Source organism: Sus scrofa, chromosome 2 (assembly GCF_000003025.6).
Source record: "Sus scrofa isolate TJ Tabasco breed Duroc chromosome 2, Sscrofa11.1, whole genome shotgun sequence".
Lineage (NCBI taxonomy): Eukaryota > Metazoa > Chordata > Mammalia > Artiodactyla > Suidae > Sus > Sus scrofa.
Window position 1 is genome coordinate 109,720,200 of NC_010444.4, and position 18,210 is coordinate 109,738,409.

The window sequence follows — 18,210 nt, forward strand, 5'->3', positions numbered from 1 at the left end:
GGGTCTGTTTCTCTTTTGTGAATAATTTCCTATCATGTTTATTAGATTCCACATATTAGTGATCTCAAATGATATTTCTCTGTCTGACTTCACTTAGTGTGATCATCTCTTGGACCATCCATGCTGTTGCAAATGTCATTATTTTGTTCTTTTTATAGCTGAGTAATATTCCATTGTATGTATGTATCGCATCTTCTTTATTGAATCCTCTGTTAATGGCCATTTAGGGTGCTTCCATGTCTTATTGTAAATAATGCTGCAGTGAACATTGGGGTGTATGTATCCGAGTGGGATTGCTGCATCTACTCCTGAATCTCATTCTATTTTCAGTTTTCTGAGGAACCTCCATACTGTTTTCCACAGTGGTTGTACCAATTTATATTCCCACCAGCAGTGTAGGAAGATTCCCTTTTCTCCACTCCCTCTACAGCATTTATTTTTTTTGTAGGTTTTTTGATGATGTGCGTTCTTTCCCATTCTATGGGTCATCTTCTGTTTTGTTTATGGTTTGCTTTGCTGTGCCTTTAAGTTTTAAGTTTGTTTTGTTTATGGCTTCCTTTCCTTTGCTTTTAAGTTTTATTAAGCCCCACTTGTTTCTTTTTGTTCTTATTTTTATTACTCTAGAGGGAGGATTAGAAAAGATATTGCTGTGGTTTATGTCAAAGAGTGTCCTACCTATGTTTTCTTCTAAGAGTTTTGAAGTATCCAGTCTCATATTTAGGTCTTTAGTACATTTCAAGTTTATTTTATTTATTTATTTTCTTTTTGTCTTTTGTCGTTGTTGTTGTTGTTGCTATTTCTTGGGCCGCTCCCGCGGCATATGGAGGTTCCCAGGCTAGGGGTTGAATCGGAGCTGTAGCCACTGGCCTACGCCAGAGCCACAGCAACGTGGGATCCGAGCCGCGTCTGCAACCTACACCACAGCTCACAGCAATGCCGGATCGTTAACCCACTGAGCAAGGGCAGGGATCGAACCCGCAACCTCATGGTTCCTAGTCGGATTCGTTAACCACTGCGCCACGACGGGAACTCCAATTTCAAGTTTATTTTTATGTGTGGTATTATAGAGTGTTCTAATTTCATTCTTTTACATGTACCTGTCTGGTTTTTCCAGAAGCACTTATTGAAGAGACTGTCTTTTCTCCATTGTATATTCTTGTGTCTTTTGTTATAGAATAGTTGACCATAGGTGCATGGGTTTGTTTCTGGGCTTTCGATTCTATTCACTGATCTGTATGTCTATTTTTGTGCCAAAACCATACTGTTTTGATGACTGTAGCTTTGTATGATAGTCTGAGGTCATGGAGCTGGATTTCTCTAGATCCATTTCTATTTCTCAGGATTGTGTCAGCTATTCAGAGCCATTTGTATTTCCATACAGATTTTTTAAATTTTTTGTTCCAGTTCTGTCAAAAATTCCACTTGTAGTTTGATAAGGATTGTACTGAATCTGAAGATTGCCTTGGATTTTATTTATAAATTCAGATTTGTAGAAATCTGAGGATTTTCATGCTCACATCATGTTTTGGCTCTTTTTTGCCTTGTAACAAGTTCCCTGAAACCACATGATTTAAAACAACTATTTCATTGCTAATGACTTAATGGGTCAAAAACTTTGGAAAGGTTTGTTTGGATGCTTTAGCTCAATTGAGATGTCTGATCCTAAAGAACTGACTTTAAAGCGTCTTTTTCTCTCATTTTTGGCAAGCTAAATTATCCTCTAAGACTTCAAGGTTTGAGATTTAAGAAATCCAATATTTGGATTTCTTAGAGTGTGGCTCAAGGCCCCAAGATACCAAAGTAAAATCTGCCAGTCCTCTGAATTCCTAAAACAGCATATGGCATTGTGTCCCTGATGCCACATTCCACTGGTCAGTGAAGTCTCAATCCAGCACAGACTTAAGAGGAGAAGGAAAAATAGACCCCCACTGTCTTTGTAGGAATCAAAGGATTTGTGGTAATCTTTAATTTGAGATCTATGTTGTTAAAAAGACACTTTTTTTTTCATTTTTTTTTATTACTCAAATGAATTTATCACATCTGTAGTTGTATAATGATCATAACAGTCTGATTTCACAGGATTTCCATCCCACAGCCCAAGCAGATCCCCCCACCCAAAAAGACACTTTTTAAATATTTTTTATTTCTTAGTTTTGCTTTCTCTATTTCAAACCAGTGCTGCATTGGTTAACATATGGCTCACTTATACACTCTCTAATGAGAAAGCTTCAAAAAGCTCAATTCTCAAATGCCAGTACAAACACTAGTCTGGCAAAATGTCACCTGAATTCCTCTCTTTGATACACAGGACCTAAGCTGCATGGACTTGTTTTCCCAACACAGAAAACATTATAGTAAACAAGGGATTTGAATTTAGATATTTACCCAGCTTCTCTGAAGCCTGGGCTCTTTTTTGCCTCAGTCCTCTGCCAGGGTTCTGTTGTTTTTTTTTTTTAAACTTTGGCTCCCACCTCCCATAAGTGAATATGTACTTCCTGGCAAATTAGAAACATTCTGGACTAGAGCAGAGATTGTGGCTTGAGGGTAAAATTAACTCTTCCAACAGAGTAGTCCCCCCTGTTCACTAAAATGTGCAGTTGGAGGCTTAAAAAAATGTGTGTGTGTGTCTGTTAGTTTAAAAGGAAATAAATCTAAATAAAACCTAAAATTTTTGTGTGTGAGAAACCCTAAAAATTCCCTACTTTTATGCATCACTTGGTCTGTGGTCATTCCCACACTGTGCCTTTGTAGTGCTATTTGAAATGCATACTTTCTGTTCTCATTTTTCAGCTCTTATATATGTTGAATATTTTTACTGAGGGCTGTAGTAAGCTATCATTATTCTTTTTGTGTTTAAGTATTCACTCCTTCAGTCTCAACTGTTCAAATATCATTCATATTATCCACGATCCATCGAAGAGTAATAATAAAATGATAGAGTGTGCTAGTGAATATCATAGCATACCATCCTTCAAAGGGTTGTTGAAAGCTGCATGAGAGAATATAGAAATATAGAATAATTATATATATATGCATATATGTATAATTCATTATATTTGAAGTACTTCACCATTACATTTATATATATTTCTGTTGTACATTATAATATTCTAAAGAAAATTCCATTCTTCATAATTTGCTTAGCTAGTGCACACTTTCCTATCTAGTGGTATTGGTGTGCTGTACCTTTTATGCATGTTATCAACCTGTGGTAATTGAAATGTTTATAAAATGCTGATTCTGAAATATTGCAGCTTAACAGTTCAATAGTTCTTTAATGGGCCCTCTGTTTTATTAATGAAATGATTTATAGAAATATTTAATCTCACTGATTTACCATTAGCATTAATGAGTCTAGTTATTAAGCACTCTATTTCCAAAGGCTATGAAAACAGGCCTGGCAAGTGTGTAGTATTTTGTGATGAGTTATTTGTGCTGGGATAGAATCAATGCTGTGGGAAGCTTATTTCTCGTGTGGAACAGTATTATTTATGAACCTGTAATATGATGACTCTTTCTGTAATTTTCATACCATTGCTTTCTTATTTACAAGAAATTTAATACCAATTATGAAAACCATCCTGCAGATTTTTAAAAGACATTTAGGCGATATGTAAATATAGTTTTCATATTAGTTAAACTAAGCTCTGACAGTGAACCATTTAAAAATACTTAAACTGGTCTTTGCCGAGTACACAGGTTTATTCTTTATAGAAACCACATTTGTAGTTTCTTTTGTCTATGGTAATTATTTGAGGTGACACTATTTCCATAAGTTCTTCTTCAAATAGCAAACAATCCCACAAAATGTGTTTGTATCCACTTGTCATTTTTTTTCATATTTAAATATTTTATATTTTCTGGGCAACAGTTAAATACCTTAAGTAAATTTATGGGGCATTTCTTCAATATATTATGTCACCTTTTAGTTCCATTAAATAGATGGATGTTTGAGAGGTGTTTGTTTACCCTTTTGCCAATTTTAAGCCTAGTTTAATTACCTATCTTGGATATTAAAGAAAATGATGTCTTCAGTTTTGTCTTAGGGCTTTGATGCTCCTAGAAATGTTAGTGCCTTCTTGAGATTTTAGTGGCTATTTTGGATTACAGATCTGTTGAAATAAATAAAATTGAAAAGGGGGGGCATAAGGAAATGTCTTTAGCTATGAAATGTCAAAAATGAGATCTTAAACTATTCAATAGCCCTAAATAGCATCAAATGGCTTTGCTAATATTGCTCTCTCCTTCTGTCTTGTAATGTTGATGTATGATATGTCATAATGAGGAGCTGGCCTGATCCATTGACCTAAAATACCAGCATTATGTGGTTGAGTCCACTGAAATGGTGTATTTCCTCTTTCTCTTATTCTTTTGCCTTCTTGGAGCAGAATTTGACTTTGTATTATTTGACAGCATGTGGATGTGATTTATGTTGGGAGAGTTTGATGATTAACCATAAACTTGGAGATTTTCTTAAAATCCCCTCTCTATTAGCTAAACCAAACATCCTTAACTTTTTCCTACAAGTAAATTAGTAATAATTACTATATGGCAGAATTCTATTTCAAATTTTTCTTCATAATTATAAATGGATTTGAAAGAAAGTTATTTGATTATTTGGCCACAGTTCAAAAAATGGTAATTCAGGTAATTTCAGGAGAAAACAATTATACGTCTTCAAATTCAACCTTACTTTTTAGTTATTCTATGCTGCTTAAACTATGGATCAATATAAGTTTAAAAAATGATTTTTTTAGATAACATTTTAAAATAATTCATCAAAATAAAGATGACTGCATACAAAGTTTTAAATTATCTGAAGCAATCATAAGGTTTAAAGCCTTTTAACTTGCTAATAAGTGATTTCGCAAAGGGATTCCAACATACCGAACGTTTTTTAGGGCCTTTTGCGATAAAATAAATGAACATACTTCCATTTCTTAAGACTTTTTTTTAAGTTTTAGGAGGCCTTATAAGAAAATACAAATCCGGAACAATATAAATTGACATAAGGCCTTTGGGAATCTATAAAGAGGGAAAAATCTAAATTAGTGGAAGGATTGACACAACTTAAACTCAGAATAAATATAAAGTCAGAATTTTTAGAAAAACCCCAAATTATATAAAGTAAGGCATTTATTGGTATAATTTTTTCTATGAAATTATTGGCTTTACTTCTCTTTTTTTCTACTTTCATAGGATATGGTCAAGAGGAGAACCTACACATTGCAGCATACAAAATAGAGTAAAACTAAATAAAAAGCAAAATGAAAATAGAGTAAGTATTAGTATATTGTATTTTTTTTTATTTAAAGACGTAAAAGAAGTGTAGCCTCATGATTTCTTATCCATGATTCTAAAATGTATAGATCTCTAAAGGAAAGCTCTTTCATAACTTATAAATCCTGACCTGAACCAAAACAAACTATTTAGCATCTGTGTTTATCATGCTTAATATGAATGTTTCTAACTTTTGCTGATGAAACATTAAGGTATTATGTACTAAATAGTATACATACCTTATTACATTTCTGAAATTTCAGCGAATTCCAGTTCTGACACATTTGCCCCAGGAATTTCATTCAGGGTAACTTCAGGGTAAATCAAGTCTAATGCTTATGTTAAGAAAACTCTCACCTTTAGTATTGCTTTGTTCTTAACATTATTTTTTATTTTCTATAAGGGTCACAACTGTGAATCTAAACACACTGGCATGGGTTAAAAGCTGGAGAAGACCAAGTGGTCAGCTTATACCTCTTAAGATACATGCTGTGTTTTGTTTTGTTTTTTCATTCTTTCAAAGGACATAAAATGTACTGTTTTAGAGCTTAGGCTTTGGGCCCAACTGACTTGGATTTGGTTACATTCTTTATTAGTTTTGTGACTTTAGATAAGGCAGTTTGGCTTTTTGTTTTCTAAATCTCTGCTATATTTTTTGTGAAATAGGAATGAAAAAAAATTGTATACCTCTTAGGATTGATATAAAAGCAGTGAAATATTTCATGGAGACAATTTAGGCCAGTGTCTGCTCATTTATGCATTTGATAAATAGCTATCAGCATGATTAAAAAAAAAAAAATCCAGTCTAAAATCAAACCATAGAAGGGCACTAAGAAAAAGATTATTTTGATGTATCCAGGATGAATAGGATTATAAGGCTGGGTAACCTCTAAAATGATTTTTTAAAATATTTGTATGATTACATTCTGAAACAAAAATATGATCTTTCTTCTACCTTTTAACCTGTGGTGATTTAAACATGTCTTAAATTAGCTCATTTGTAAGGCTCAAAGAAGTGATACAATGAAGGACAAATACTGTTGAGTAGAATTGCAGATTGCAGAGGATTCAAAACACTGTCATGGTTTTTTAGTCCACAAACTCCAAAGGCCGTTAATTCCCCCAATTACTTGTGTTTAAGTTATATTGAAAGTGCCTGATTCTTGCCACAACTTTTCACAACTCAGTCAGAAAAATCAAGTGAAAATTTAGAAGAGATAAATCACTAGCTGAGTAATATATTCATGGATATTTTGAACCTAGGAAGACCACATGGAATTTAGATAATGTAACCGTCACTTTGCTTTATGTTTGGGAGAACAAAAGCTGAAGAGGCTAATTTGTTTCCCTAATATGACACAGGTAATAAGTAGCAGAAATAAGCCTATAATTAGTTTTCTAAGTTAGTTTTATACCCTTTCCATAGTAAAACTCAAAGTGTATTACTTGAAAAAAGCATATGAATTATAAATTCTTTCATGTGAGAAGGAAGACAGCATGATGTAAAACGAATAAAATAAAAGTTGTTATATGGTATTTTGGGCAGTTTTTACTGTAGTTTTTCTAATGGCCTATATCTGTATAAATGTACTTCATCATCCTAGAACCAACTAGCAGTATTTCACATCAAAGCACTTTTTCTTTTTTTCTCAATCTGCTTTTGTCAATCAAAAGAAATAATTTATAATAGAAAATACACCACATTATCATCAAAACAGATTCTTGGAGTTCTTGTTTAGGCTCAGCAGGTTAAGAACCCAACATAGTGTCCATGAGGATGTGGCTTTGATCCCTGGCTCGCACAGTGGATTGAGGATCTGGTGCAGCCACAAACTACAGTGTAGGTTGCAGATGTGGCTCGGATCTGGTGTTGTCCTGGCTGTGGCATAGGCCTAAAGCTGCAACTTGGATTCAACCCCTAGCCTGGGAACTTCCATATGTCATGGAGTGGTCATGAAAGAAGAAAAATAGAAAAATATGATATCTTGGATTTGCTTCATAAAAGCCTAGTGGAAGTGGTAGAGGGGTAAGGAAAATGGATGAAGCAAGAGAGGCCATAACTTCATTATACTGTTTTCTTTACTTTTGTATATGCTTGAATTTTTACGTAATTTAAAAAAATCACAAATTCTTGCAAAAGTGAAATGGGAAATATAAAACTATTATTTTTTTGTTTATAAATACAGGACTAGTAAAAGTTACTAGGCTAAAACACATAGCATTAAGAGTTCCAAAAAATGTTGGAAGTTCCCATTCTGGTGCAGCAGAAATAAATCCAACTAGTATTCATGAGGGTGCGGGTTCGATCCTTGGCCTCATTCAGTGGGTCAGGGATTGATTCAGCATTTCCATGAGCTGTGGTGTAGGTCTCAGACCCAGCTCAGATCCTGAGTTGCTGTGGCTGTGGTGTAGGCCTGAGACTGCATCTCCAATTTGACCCCTAGCCTGGGAACTTCCCCGTGCTGTGGGTGTGGCCATAAAAGGCAAAAAAAAAAAAAAAAAAGTTAGAAAAATGTCAAATCTATATTTATTTTTGTATGCAAATGTGTATTTTATAATTGTTCTGCAATATTATTTATTTACAGTAACTTCCTTATAAATATTACTAATTTTTTTTGTCTTTTTAGGGCTACGCCTGTGACATATGGAAGTTCCCAGACTAGGGGTCAGGGGTCGGGTGCCAGCCTACCCCGCAGCCATAGCAATGCAGGATCACAGCAACACCAGATCCTTAACACACTGAGCAAGGCCAGGGATCGAACCTGCATCCTCGTGGATACTAGTGGTGTTTGTAACCTGCTGAGCCACAATGGGAACTCCTAGCACTACTTTTAAAACAGAATTTATATCCTTTTATTATTACCTTAGTGGATTCCAAGGGTGATTTGATAAGTATACCCATACTTACCACAATTTTAAAGATAATTTTAGACTTGAACTTATTTTTCCTACAGTGTTAATGTTAGGTTATCGAATATGCTCATATTATCTTGTTAGTGATTCAGAAAACTCCAGAAGAAATGAAAAGTCAGAATGTAATTTATTATATTATTCTATTTTCTAGCTGTGGGAATTTGAGAAAGTTAAATAATACTCCTAAACCAGTTTTCTTACCTCCAAAATGAGAATAATTAATACCTATTTCTTTGGAGAGTTGTAAGGATCAAATGTGGCAGGACCTAAAAAAGTAAGTGCTCAATACAGAATAAGTATTACCATTCTCAACTTTTCCAAGTCAACCAGACTTTAAGAATGAATTGGATTTTTGTTGATGAGATTGCAAATTCATTATTTCTGGTGGGTAAGTTGAGAAATATCTAATGGTTTTATAACATATAACTTTTAGGAATTTACTCTAAGTTTGTTTATATTAAGCTACATGGATGCCTTAAAAAGGACTCTGTAAAGTGCTATTCTGAAAGTATCATTTATAAAAGTTAAATAGCATATGGAATGTACTCTTTTGAAGCTACTAAAAATTTCGTATAAGTACTTGATGAAAGAACAAACTATTCATATTCACTCAGTCATAATTCTAATTGTAGGAATTTACTCCAAATATTTATGCAAACAATGGCTTCAATATATAATTGAAGAAATGCTCATTGGAGCATTTTTGTAACTATTAAAAAGGAGAATATAAAAATGTCCAAAAACAGGAAATTGTTCATCATAGTTATTCCATACAGTGTTATGAATCTGAGAAATCTTTATTTTAGAATGGCTAAAGATATATAAAGAAATTTTCACATATTGTTAATTGGAGGAAAAGCAAAGTACAAAATTATCACAGTTCTAGTCATAAATATATATATGTATATACACATAAAAATATATTTATATTTACAAATTGTATGCTATTTCTGGTCCCTGACAATGTTGAGAACTAAATTTAGTTTTAAATCCTGACTGCCTTCCTCATGATCATTATTAGAGAATATATAGCAATAGAAAACATGGATTTGAAGCACTAAACCAAACCAAACCTGTCTGTGAGAAACCTCTGGCAAATCCGAATGCTGCCTTGAACAGTTGTGTGTGTATGTGTGTGAGTTTGTATACAGGAGAGGGGACAGTTTCTGAAGCCTGAGGTGGAGTTTGGCCAGAGGATCTAATTGCAGGAATGATTTTAAAATCTGATTTTTAGATGGCCAACAAACACATGAAAAAATGCTCAACATCGCTGGTTATAAGAGAAATGCAAATCAAAACTACCATGAGATACCACCTCACACCAGTCAGAATGGCCATCATTAATAAATCCACAAATAACAAGTGCTGGAGGGGCTGTGCAGAAAAGGGAACCCTCCTGCACTGTTGGTGGGAATGTCAACTGGTACAGCCACTATGGAGAACAGTTTGGAGATACCTTAGAAATCTATACATAGAACTTCCATATGACCCCCACAATCCCACTCTTGGGCATCTATCCGGACAAAACTCTACTTAAAAGAGACACATGCACCCGCATATTCATTGCAGCACTATTCACAATAGCCAGGACATGAAAACAATCCAAATGTCCATCGACAGATGATTGGATTCGGAAGATGGGGTATATATACACAATGGAATACTACTCAGCCATCAAAAAGACTGACATAATGCCATTTGCAGCAACATGGATGGAACTAGAGAATCTCATCCTGAGTGAAATGAGCCAGAAAGACAAAGACAAGTACCATATGATATCACTTATAACTGGAATCTAATATCCAGCACAAATGAACATCTCCTCAGAAAAGAAAATCATGGACTTGGAGAAGAGACTTGTGGCTGCCTGATGGGAGGGGGAGGGAGTGGGAGGGATGGGGAGCTTGGGCTTATCAGACACAACTTAGAATAGATTTACAAGGAGATCCTGCTGAATAGCATTGAGAACTATGTCTAGATACTCATGTTGCAACAGAAGAAAGGGTGGGGGGAAAAATGTAATTGTAATGTATACATGTAAGGATAACCTGACCCCCTTGCTGTACAGTGGGAAAATAAAAAGAAAAAAAAAATCTGATTTTTCCTGGTAATAGTGATCACCTGCTTCACAAGGACATTAGCACAGCATAGCCACCTGCTGCAGTAAAACCTCGCTGACTGATTGACTGCCCTCAGCACGCTCTCCTTCACTCATCTCCTCCAAAACCTTTGGATTTGTAGATTACAACCTGGGCAGCCTGTCTTCTCCAATGGAGCTGTGTTTTGAAGATTTAAAGACCTTAAAACTCTAATCAGTGTGTTTGCCTGGTGGAGCTGTCCCAAAAGAAAAAGAGCAACAGTGGTTTTTGTCTCCTTTTGTTCTTCTCCTAGAACATGTTACCATACCTCTCCCAGCATACTTCATTTCAGCTCAGCTCCAGTAGAAAATGAGTACTAAATAAAGTACATAAAGGGGAAGAGGGAAGAAAGGAGTGTGTACCTCATATTTAAATACTGCTTTTCCCTGATTGCAGTATTATAGGTGATTTTTGTTTTTATCATATTTTTTTTCGTTTTTTCCTACATTTTCAGCCAGAACAACATGACTATCTTGTTTATATTATCAGATTAAGAAAGATAAATATTTTAAACAAGAATTAATTAAATCATCTAGAGGATGCAAAGAATTCTAGTTTTAAGTTTTTATCAGTACTTCATTATCTCCTTTAAAAGTGCTTATTTTTCTTTCCATGTTTGAATGTTATGTTTCAAAAGCAAAAAAGGATGTCGTGTTGTATTTGGGGAAGGCAGTCCCCAAGACCACCCTCAGTTTCAGTGACTTGGAAGAAGGACTCACCCAACTCAGGAAAGCTGTTAAGCTCATAGATATGGTTTATTTCAGTGCAAGGGTCAGATTGAGATCAGCAGAAGTAGAAGGCATATAGGGCAGAGTCCAGGAGAGAAGGTGAGGCTTCCTGTCTTCTCTCAGTGGCGTTTTGTAGTCAGTGGTTAATCCTCCTGTAACAGTGTGTGACAACACACATGAAGTATTGCCAACCCAGAAAGCTCAACCTGTCAACCTAAAACCTTAGTGTCCAGGTTCTTTACTGGGCATTGATCAGTAGACACAACTGACCATCTGGCTGACTTTAGTTAACTCCCAGCCCCTCCAAACTTCAAACTGATGTTTTGTGGCCTGTGGTTTCCATGATAAAGCACATTGTTATAATAGACTAGACCTAAGGCCTCAGGTAAACAAAAATACTCTTTTTACACAGGGCGTTCCAAGAGCTCAAGGTGATCGCCCAAGAGCTGGGCAAGGGCCAAAGCTTTCCTTTGAACACTCAGGTTTTGGACAACCCAGGCTTCCTGATTTAGCCCTTTCTTGCACACAATGTAAATCTTGATTTATTTGACTTGTTTTACCACAAAGAGATGGATGAATAACAAGGAAAATACACTCAAAGTTAGATTGTTTGTACCAGTAAACAAAATCCAAAAGGAGTAACTTTCAGTAGTATATGAGAGGCAATATGAAGGAAAAAGAGGACGGATCCTGGATAGACAGTGTCTAGGTTTATATATATGCTCTACTATCATCCTCACGTATGTTTATACATACATATATATGCATATTTATAAAACTATTTTATAAATAGCATAAAAAGTTGCTTCAATTTCATGAGGATATTATTATAACTAATTCACAGATTTATGGTATTTATAAGTAGCATAATTAGTTGCTTCAATTTCAATGAGGAATTATTATAACTAATTCACAGATTTATTACAGGGATCAGTTAAATTACTATACATAGAAAACTTCAAATTGTGTTTGACAGGTAGCAATAATGTGATAGATGTCAGTGTGTTTTATTATTAACCAAATGCTGATACACACTTATGTCATTTGAAAGAGCCCTATATATACACTACTATTGATTATTGGTTTGTCAACTTATTTAGTTGACAAAGTGATAATAAATATTTGGATATCTATACTTCTGAGAAATTTCTGTCTTCTAAGAAATTCAACAATTTTCTCATTTATGGAAATAAACACCCTTTAGCCCAAGTGGACAGAAGTGATATATATTTCTTAAACATTGGCATCTATTTAATTCTGATTTTCTGTCTTAAGTCAGATAGAAATAATTTTGTTATCAAATATCGGTAAAATGAGCTTATCATGTATATAGAGCAAATCCATTGAAAGAAAGAACTAGTGGTTGAAGCTCTTCAACAGGTTTCTCTCTGGATGGGTCACTGCAGCTATCTTTGGGCATTATTAGATTTATAACCTCTAGGAAGGAAGAGAGAGTCTGGTTAATATTTGTCATGTGCCTACCATTTAGCCAGGAGAAGTCAAGGAAATTTGAAGGACAATCCCACCAATTCTCTCTGGTGGGGCAGTGGGGTGGGGGTTGAGGGGGCGGGTAAACTCTCTGGAAAAAAACTGGGACACAGTTAGTACACTAGGAGCTGAGATGCTATGCTTATATATAGCATTCTTCATAATAATAAATGAATAGTAAATATTACCCAGAAGCAAAGTCCATTAACAAAATAATGGGATTGGCAGATACTCAAGTACCCAACTGCCTAGTTTAAACCATGGTTAGATTTTAGAGTACTAAAACAGATGATTTCAAGCTCTTTTTATACTATTATCTCTTTTGGTAAGAGTGGAGCCCTTATCTAAACTTTATGTTAAACTTAAGAAGCTGTTATGCATCTATCATTCTACCAATTGTTTTTACATTATTATTCATGCACAGGAATATAAAATAAACAGTGTAAGATAGAAATAATAGACATTCTGACATTTTCCTCCTCTCCCATCTTGAGTATGTCTTCTGTGTTGAGACTGATATAAAGGAGTGAACGTACAGTACATCTAGTATCCTGTGTAAATTCCATTTCTTCTTTTCATCAAAATTGGAGAGCATCAAGCAATCACAGTCTGGATATGTGTCTGAAAAAAAAAGTACTTTTCATTGCAGTTTGATGGCAGATGCATAGACAATGGCGATGGAGCACCTCTCAAGCTACTGTATCTTTGTTAAACAAAGAAGGTGCTACAAGAGCATTTGTCCTTAGACCTCTGGGCTCCTCCTCAGTAACTTTGTTTTGATCCCCCTAGTGATTCTCTAAAACTACTTAAAGGTGCTTTCTTTCTCAGAATGCAGATTTTGTTGATGTAGCTTCCTTCCACTCCTGGAAAGAACCTTCTTCTTTGTGTTGTTAACAGATTTCTAAATCACCACTATCAATGAAATAATGTGCTCTTCCCTTTAGATGAGGGGACTGAATAGTCTCTGTGCATCAGGTTTAGCAGTTAGCATGAGGACTGTCCTTTTGAAAATAATTTTCAACCTCAGTCTCCTGAGGTTCTCAGTTGTATGACCTCTGAATAAATTTTCTTAAATAAAATGTGAAATACTGTCCTTGCTATTGGAGATTAGTGAGGAGTTCAATGGTTAATCCAATTTTGATGCCTTTGAACTGTTGACAATAGTTGTTTAAATGTAATGTGATAATTCACAGTACAGTCAAAATACGTTTTGGTTTAGAGATATATGATTTTGTACTTGTCATAGCCCATGAATAAACATCCAAGAGTTACTATTAATAAAGCAAATACCAGGAACTCCAAACATTAAATCCTTTATTTTTTTAAGATGTCAATAGAATATTCAGATATTAAAATCTCTTATATTACATAAAGAATATACCAGATCAAAACAGCATATGTCCTTATTAAATAAATATACAGTAAACATACATTTTTAGCATCCAGTATAAATATCAGATAGTTTTACCAATATGTTAGGCAAAAAGCTACTATTTTTTTTTACTATTTTTAACCTACAAAAACAGTACTATTGAGGCAGAATATTAACTCAGGTGGTCAGTGTAGGAGCATGGGCTTTGATGCATTCTTTGATATGGCCATTGATTAACATTTGTGGCTTAAGGGCTCCAGAGAATCACATCCAACATCCCCACAGGCCTTGTTTACTATAGGGAGGGTACCTACACCCAGATGGACATTAATCCCTAATCCCCTGTAACTCAGTTTACAGGAGGAAAAGGTCAAAGAAACTATGAGATTTATAGGACATTTCTACCCCTAGGACCCCATTGGACAAGGACTGATATGGGTAACTGAATAAGGCCAGTGGGAGAAGACCACGTCTCTCTGGACCTCACATTGGTACCCCCACCCAACTTTAAGGAATAAAAACCCCTATAGGACAATAGAGAAATGGGGGCTCTTCTCCCCGCTCCCAGTAACCCTGGGAGCTATCTGCTTTCCTTTAATGAAAACTTTGCTTGCTGCCGTGTGTGCGGAGTTCATTCTTCAACCGCCATGAATAAGACCCCAGATTCTGGTACCATCTTTCTGGCATCACTATCACTTGGTTTAATCAAAATACTAGCAAAATTTTGTCAATAAAGACTTTCTGCCAGGAGTTCTAAATGGATCTATTACCTCATATTAGGTATTATTAAATTATTTAATAAAGTGGACTTATTTCAAGGTTCTTTATGTTGACTTAAATTTTGAAAGCAAAATAATCAACATGTTTTGTGCTTAAAAGAAGTATTTAATATGCACTAAAATAATACAAACTTATTGTTTCTTCAAGAGTTATAGAATGCCTACATTTCAGATTCTACCTAAATTACCATAAATTCTAAATCAGCACATTTTAATAAAAAGGTAGTCATTTTTTTTTTAGACAATATGTTAAACATTCATCTTCCTTATTATTAAAAAGCTATAAAATGAATTTGTCATAGAAAACAAAACAAAACAAAACAAAAAAACCTCAGTAGGAATATGCAATAATCTTTTGAGATCACATTGTCATATCACTAACTATCCAAAATGACAACAGATAAGATCAAATAATTGATGTACGTGTTGTATTCTTGTATTTTTCTGTGTATATTTCATAACTTCTATAACTCTGTAATCCTCAGATATGGGATGAACTTGTTATTAAAGAGATTTTTGTGACTTTCTTGAGATGAAATATGTGGCCTACAGATCCATGACAATGATAGCAGCATGAGAAGGAGGGGACTTAGCTATGTTGAGTTTATTCCCATGGCAATCTTTTAAGGGATTCTCTGAGGATAGTTTCCAGAAAGAGAGAGAGGGGGAGGGAGGGAAGGAGGAAGGAAGGAAAGAAATTGCAATAAGAAAAACAAACAAGAGTTTTATATCTTTTATAAATGACCTTAAAAAATACATAGTAAAAATGTTCTAACCACAATGAAAATGTAAAATAAATTGTGACAATTTAAAACTATTCTCCCAAAAGACTTCCTTCAATTAATTGTATGTCTGATTTTATCATAGAGTTTATCACAATGGTCAATAATGTCTAATTTATTCATCTGTCTTCCCTGCTAGGGTATTAGTTTACACAAGGCAGGTTTCACCTCCTATTCAACATCGCATATTCCCAATCCCAATCACAGCGCCTGAGCACTCATTAAATATTTATAGAATGAATTCAACATGTAAATATATTAGTGTTTATTAAAACAAGGGCATATGTATGTAAATTTTAATGTCTTTTACCTTTTTTTCATTAGAATTGTTTCTTCTGAAAAATTATGCTCTGTTTTTTTTGCTATGTTTTTCAATTTGTTTTTATTTAGAACATATGAAAAGTAGATTTAAACTGGCGGTAGTAAAAACCGTTCACTGTATTATAAATGGAAGGAAAGAGTTTTTGACCTTTTGTGTGTATTGTGTGATGATGCTGTGACTCCTTATTCCGAATGTTTGTATTTGTAATGAACAGGAAAAACAAAAATAAGCCGAAAACAAAGAAGCATAGGACCATTTAAAAATTAGACAGTTTTATACATCATATGATCTTAATCAGAGAGCAGAGGCTTTCATAGTAGATTCAGAAATCCACTGGCCTTTTGTACACAGTAGCTTATATTTTATTGTATTTATTTCTATTGTAATTAATTGTTATTTCCCCAATCCATTTTTTTTTCTACTGTACAGCATGGTGACCCAGTTATACATATTTGTATACATTCTTTTTTCTCACATTATCACGCTCCATCATTGACTAGACATAGTTCCCAGTGCTACACAGCAGGATCTCATTGCTAATCCATTCCAAAGGCAATAGTTTGCATCTATTAACTCCAGGCTCCAATCCACCCCACTCCCTCCCCCTTCCCCTTGGTACCCGCAAGTCTATTCTCCAAGTCCATGATTTTCTTTTCCATGCAAAGGTTCATTTGTGCCCTATATTAGAGTCCAGATATAAGTGATATCATATGGTATTTGTCTTTCTCTTTCTGACTTACTTCACTCGGTATGAGAGTCTCTAGTTCCATGCATGTTGCTGCAAATGGCATTATTTTGTTCTTTTTTATGGCTGAGTAGTATTCCATTGTGTATATATACCACATCTAGCAATCCCACTCTTGGGCATATACCCGGACAAAACTTTCCTTAAAAAAGACACATGCACCCGCATGTTCATTACGGCACTATTCACAATAGCCAAAACATGGAAACAGCCCAAATGTGCATCGACAGATGATTGGAGTAACATATTTTAAATGTAAATTTTCCTGCCAGAGTTTGAAATCATATTCACAAAATTGTTAGTGAATGAATGTATAAGGATGTGAGGTCTTATACAACTGTCTAGCAGTATGTGGATACAATAAAAATTATTCCTGACTGCTAAAAATGATTTTAGAACATTATACACAATATTTTAACAATGGCGAAAGGTTTTTTTGTTTTTTTGTTTTTGTTTTTATTTTGTCTTTTTAGGGCTGCACCCACAGCATATGAAAGTTCCTAGGCTAGGGGTTAAGTTGGAGCTGCAGCTGCCATAGCAACTCGGAATCCAAACTGCAACCTACACCACAGCTCAAGGTAATGCTGAATCCTTAACCAGCTAAGCAAGGCCAGGGATTGAACCTGGGTCCTAATGGATGCTAGTCAGATTTGTTTCCAATGAGTCAGGATGGGAGTTCTGGAAGATTGTTTAATTTTATAAGTATTTGCACTTATTTTCAATGATTCTTCACCTCTGTACTAAACCTTAGTATAAATATTGCACAAGGTATGTGAACTCTGATATTAATTGAGTTAATCATTTTAAGAATAAATGATGAAATGAATTTAAAAATATAAAATTATGTGTTCCTGTTGTGGCTTAGTTAAAAACCTGACATAGTGTCTGTGAGGATGCAGGTTCAATCCTGGCCTCTCTCAATGGGTCAAGGATCCAGCATTGCCACAAGCTACAGCATAGGTTGCAGATGCGGCTTGGATCTGGTATGGCTATGGCTTGGCGTAGGCCAGCAGCTGCAGCTCAGATTTGACCCCTAGCCTGGGAACTTCCATATGCCACAACTGTGACCCTAAAAAGAAAAAAAAAATCTAAAATTGAATAAATTATCTTTAAATCTACATTCGCTTTGAATTATCTAGTTGTTACTATTATAGCACATTAAAGAGTTATAGTCTCAAGTGATTTGTTCTCCATTTTTATTTTTGAGCTTTTATAACTATAAATAATATAATTTACTTTTTAAGAAAAAGTTATATAACACAAGGAAAAAGATTTCCTCTTCATAGTGAGATGAGATACAAATTTATGTTTTATTTTAAGTATGAGAAATTTGAGGTAGTTTCTTTGTCCTAGTAGTTTCTTTGATAGCAGCTACCTTCTTACAAGGCCTGGACCCATTAAAGATGAAATAATGTGAATGAATTACTTTCCAAAATATATCAATAACTCTGCATTTAAAATACTAAAATTCAGATGTAATTTATTTCTCAAAACTTGTTCCAACTATCTTTTTTCTTTTCTTTAATTAAGTTAATTTTGATAATGCCTCTACAGAGTTTGGTTCAACAATAATAATTTGAACTGAATTCTAACCCTCTTGGCAGAGATTAATTTTTTGAATATTTGATCCCCCAAGCAATAATTTCATAGATATAATTGCAAT

General features: G+C 34.5%; 1 long non-coding RNA gene across 2 annotated transcripts in view; it reads left to right on the forward strand.

The window, feature by feature from the left end:
- LOC110259432 overlaps window positions 1-18,210 on the forward strand; it is a 267,309-nt gene that overhangs the window by 201,926 nt on the left and 47,173 nt on the right. Inside the window, exon 3 of one of the 2 annotated variants that reach the window (XR_002341841.1) lies at window positions 5,200-5,269. The exons of the other annotated variant lie outside the window; for it this stretch is intronic. This is a non-coding gene — a long non-coding RNA (uncharacterized LOC110259432). Of the gene's footprint in view, window positions 1-5,199; window positions 5,270-18,210 lie in introns of those variants that run through there. 2 annotated transcript variants of the gene reach the window in all.